Genomic DNA, 5,606 nt, shown 5'->3' with positions numbered 1-5,606 from the left:
TTTTTTTTTAAATGCATATAATTCTAGTCATCAGAGAAAGCAGTATAACAGATGAAATTATCTCTACTAATCTTGGGGAATAATTGGTATTTTGGCATTTCCCTTGAAAAAACATTCTGCCATCCCCCACATTTGTCTATTCTAAAATAATCCCAAATAAATTTGAAACAGTCTATTACAATCTTCTATTTATTCGGTAAGCCACTAATTTCAGCCATAGAATGAAATGTATTTGGTTAGATTACTAGTTTATAAGTACTTTGTCATAGCAGTGACAATTAGTTTATTGTGCTTTGTGAAATTCCTATTAGAATAAATAGTTTTAATCCATGGATCTCTTTGGCAGTCTTCTGGTTGGGTTAGCTTGAGGAGGTTAGGCTTGGGTTTAGTTCATTTTGTCCAAATGTGTGTGTTCTAAATGCTTCAGTTCAAAAATTGTATCACATAAAAGAATTTTAAACTATGGTGCATCATGGAGAGAAGTCCAATAAATAAGCAATGTTATGTTGTGTAAACTGTTAAATTCATTAAAAATGCAGCTTTTACTAAGATAAGTGTACGTATTTGTATTCTTCAAAAATAAAAACTTATGGCACAGGGAGGGATATAGATGTTTTTTTTCTACCATGGAGTATAAAATATGATTTTATGTTCTGCCTGAGGGGTGCAGGGATCTGGGCAGTGATATTTGAATGTAATTGTAATGGATAGGGCTGAAATAATTTTACTTTCATGTTGAGGAAGAGAAGTGAGAAGTTTTAAAGTCTTTGCATTTGTGAAACTGCAAATATTGATCTTGCAGAGATTTAAGAGTTTTGACTCTTAAACCCAAGCTGGAAAAATCGGCCCAGTATTGAGGGGGTCCAGAGTACTGCATGTACAGAATAAAATGAGCATCTTACGTATCTGCCTAAGGCACCAACCTTGCTACTTAACAACCCCAGTATAGAAAGGTCCAAAACCTCCAGTACTTCCCCAGCTTAAAATGAGTGTTGAGAGTTCTGGTGCCCTCCCCACCCCCACCCCCACCCCCACCCCATTGAATCATAGCTATGTTTCATTCTCAAGAGATTCTGGGAGTATACTAATACCAATCAAAGCGAATATTTGTAGCTCACGGTTGAACTGTGGAGTCCTTGGTGCTCTCTGAGCCTTGCTGTTTTCTTGCAGACGTTTCATTGCCAGACTAGGCAACATCTTCAGTGCGAAGGAGGAGTGGGCCTTGCTCTCAGTTTATATACCGTGGTTTGTCCAGCTTGTGTTGGTAGGGGGGGTGTTCTCTGCTTGGGAGTTCTTTGATTGGGCTGTTGTTTGCTGCTTGGTTGATTGCCTGAGTTAGTAGTTCCTTGATTAGGGTGTATTGTGCTGTTTGATGGTTCATCTGGTGTTAATCCTAGTGTTGATTTTTGCATATCTGGGTGTTGATTGCTGGCAAGGGAGTGTACTGGTCTTTTGGCTTTTCTGTTGTCTCTTTTGAATGGTATGTATCCAAAAATTTGAAAATCCAAAAACCCCAGAGAATTCCTGGAAGCCTGGCACTCAGACAAAGCAGCCATCAACAGACACATAGAGGTAAACAACATTTACAGACCATTCAAAAGAGACAGTAGAAAAGCCAAAAGTCCACTACACTCCCTTGCCAGCAATCAACACCCAGATATGCAAAAATGAACACTAGGATTAGCACCAGATGAACCATCAAACAGCACAATACACCCTAATCAAGGAACTACTAACTCAGGCAATCAACCAAGCAGCAAACAACAGCCCAATCAAAGAACTCCCAAGGAGAGAACAACACCCCCACCAACACAAGCAGGGCAAGCCACAGTATATATACTGAGAGCAAGGCCCACTCCCTCTTTGCACTGAAGATGTTGCCTAGTCTGGCAATGAAACGTCTGCGAGAAAACAAGGCTCAGAGAGCACCAAGGACTCCACAGTATATTAATACTTCATATACATATCCACTTTCTTGAGATAGTCCATTCAAACTGCTTTATTAATCATAATTGTGCCTATGGACAGGTATAAGATTTTAACTGACTTCCATGTGTTCCATATTCCCTGTACAGCCCACAGGGTTCTGTAGAAGGCTCTGTGCCTCACTCAAACTCCCCAGTATTTTCCCCATACTGTGCTCAGCCTAACTGGACAAAGAGGGAAGAAAACATGAGTGAGGTGTGACTATGAGTGACTATGTATGAAATGAATGTGTTGGGTCCTGTATACTCCTAATGGGGTGTTTCTGTCTCCTTTGGGTTTAAGGTTTGAAGTTAGTTTGTTAATTATTCAAATTAATGTATTGGACATAATGAGTGACTAGGTGGTTTAAAAATGCAAAAATTTCTGAACCATAGATAGCTATGCAGTAAAAAAAAATGATACATATATAGCCATGCCAGAGGGGACATAATTGGAATGCACACCCAGAGGCATGATAGGATTTTAGGGCCTTCAGAACAAGTGTAGTTTAAATGGTTCATTTTGAAGTGGGGATGTAATTATTTCCTAAATGCTAATTAGTGGATAAGTAGCTAATTAAAAGTAAAATCTGATGCTAGTTGCTTGAGCTCCATAACCAATAAATTATACAAAGCTGACACATACAAATTTACTCTTATGTAAATATATACCTGAGTGAAACTGCAAGAACTAAGCTTGCTTATGTATGACAGATTTTTGGTTGGAGCTACAGTGTGGAAGGACAGAAAGGACAGACTGCCTGAACAGATTAAAAGCACCTGTGCTCCTTCCTCCCCTCCCTTCTTGGCTCTCCCCCATCATCAGGACTACCCAGCTGCCAATCAAACAGCAGCATTGGGCAGGAGTCAAGAAGGAGGGAAGACTTAATTTATGGCTGCCTGTGAGTTCTGCAGCCACAGGCCTAATGATGAATAAGCTGAATAAACAGAGCCAAAGCCCAGGGATCAAAGCAAAGCATAAAACGAAGACTGCTCTGGTCTATCCGTTCAGTCGTGTCCGACTCGGTCACCTTGTGGATCAATGGTCTCCATGCCTCTCTATCACTTACAGCTTCCTTTAGTTCCATCAAAGTCATTCCAAAACAAAAAGACAGCCCTAATGAGAAGAGGCAACAGGACAGGAGGGAACAACTGAGAAAACCGGAGAGAGAGGGGGGCACTTATTTCCTTCCCTAAGGCTGGTGTGAGGTAAAAGTTTTCTGAGCTATTTAGAAAAGTCAAGAAGCCCAGCCAGGAACAAACAAACAGAAAAGAAAAAGACTCTGACAGAACAGAAATAGAAAACAGAAACCAGGAAAAAAAAAAAAGATTGAACTCTGCAGAAAAAGACGTATCGCTCTATAGACAGTGCCAATAGAAATATACAGCAATTAAGACAACAGAAATATAAATCAATAAGCAAATATATTGGAGAAATAGAATAGAATACATGAAAATATAGTAAAATTGGACTTTAAAGAACATAGCATAAAGAGCTTACAGAAATTAGATATTTGGGTAGAAAATAGTTTTATTATTAAGGTTCATTTCTACACTAGTTGAAAGCATTTATCATTTATGATTCTTTTATTTGTAAGCTTTCCTTTCATAAAAGGAAAAATTCCAAATATATATACATACATACATATATATTCTTTCTTTCTTTTTCTTTCTTTCCAAAGTAATTTTATTCCAAGGAAGTACTGTGAGAATGTTATCCAAAAGAATTTCTGATAAATAACATTACTGTTAAAAAAAAAATTAAGAAACCATTACAGATTCTAGTAACTGCTGTACATCAAATTGAAGTCTTATATGCAGCAAGATTTATGTTCAAATTTTTGCACCTCTCTCAGCCAAAGCTATGTAATGGTCTGAACCAGTGTTTCTCAACTTCAGCAACTTTAAGATGTGTAGACTTCAACTCCCAGAATTCCCCAGCCAGCTTGATTGAGAAACACTGGTCTTTTTGGGGTTGGAGGTTTGGTTTCCATTTGTCTCTTACATGGTTTTTTGGTAATGGACAAGTCTGATGCATACAATTGTAATCAGAATTATTCAACCCCCATTGCAAATCAGGTTGATTGTCAAAATGTACAGAGTTTCAGCTGTTTGCAATGAACAAATCAAACAAAAGCAATTGAAATAGTTCAACACAATGAATGCTTTAAGTGGTGTCCCAAAAGTCAACTGAAAATGCAACTTATAATGACTTCTCCAGTCTCAAAATAATTCAACCCCCTGAATAGAATCAATCACAACAGCACACATACAGTATGCAAAACAGGTGTTGTCTCAAGCACACCTGATGCAATTCATCAAGGATTTCATTAGTTACACCAGCTGTGCTTGAGCTGGAACACATGAAATAACTAAAATGGCTAGGGGTTTGTTGAGTGTCACGTTTGACTGCATGTTAGAAATACAGTATGGCTAAGTCAAAAGAATGGTCCAAAAAGGTAGGAGATCATCGCCCTTCTCACACAAGGAACAGGATACAAAAAGATAGCGAAGGCGCTGAATATTCCTACAGACAACCTTGGAAGCATAGTTCGCAAGTTCAGAGTTAAAGGAACAGTGGTTACACTACCTGGACGGGGCAGAAAAAGGAAGCTGTCAATGGCTGCAACCAGATTTCTGAGAAGGCAGGTGGAGAGAAACCCTCGAGTGACTGCAAAAGACCTGCAGCAAGACTTGGTGGCAACAGGCACTGAGGTTTCAGTGAGCCCAGTAAGGTGTGCACTAAACACAGAAGGTTTCCATGCCAGAACTCCAAGACGTACACCACTACTGACCCAAAAGCACAAGAAAAGTCGGCTGCAATATGCTCAAAATCATATAAATAAGCCACAGAAGTTTTGGGATTCTGTTCTGTGGAGCAATGAAACAAAACTGGAACTTTTCAACCCGATGGATCAGCAGTATGTCTGGAGGAAGAAGAATGAAGCATACGCTGAAAAGAACACTCTGCCTACAGTTAAGCATGGTGGTGGCTCAGTGATGCTCTGCGGTTGCTTTGCATCCTCTGGCACTGGAAACCTGCAACGTGTGGACAGCAAGATGGATTCACTGAACTATCAGGGAATCCTAGGAGAAAACGTCATGCCGTCTGTACGGAAGCTGAAGTTTGGGCGTCATTGGACCTTCCAACAGGACAATGATCCCAAGCATACCTCAAATTCCACTAAGGCTTAGATGCAGAAGAAGTCCTGGAAGATTCTACAGTGGCCATCACAGTCACCTGACTTGAACCCCATAGAAAATCTCTGGTGGGATTTGAAGAAGGCGGTTGCAGCACGCAAACCCAAGAATATTACTGAGCTGGAGGCCATTGCTCAAGAGGAATGGGCTATGATTCCTCTGGAATGCTGCCAGAAGCTGGTGTCTGGCTGTGCATCTCATTTGCAGCAGGTCATAACAGCAAAAGGATGCTCTACTAAGTACTGAAGATGCTTGCCATGAAGGGGTTGAATAATTTTGAGACTGGAGAAGTCATTATAAGTTGCATTTTCAGTTGACTTTGGGGACACCACTTGAAGCATTCATTGTGTTGAGCTATTTCAATTGCTTTTGTTTGATTTGTTCACTGCAAACAGCTGAAAGTCTGTACATTTTGACAATCAACCTGATTTGCAATGGGGG

The sequence above is a fragment of the Candoia aspera genome, chromosome 2 (assembly GCF_035149785.1).
Source record: "Candoia aspera isolate rCanAsp1 chromosome 2, rCanAsp1.hap2, whole genome shotgun sequence".
Lineage (NCBI taxonomy): Eukaryota > Metazoa > Chordata > Lepidosauria > Squamata > Boidae > Candoia > Candoia aspera.
Note: the sequence above shows the minus strand (reverse complement) of the source record.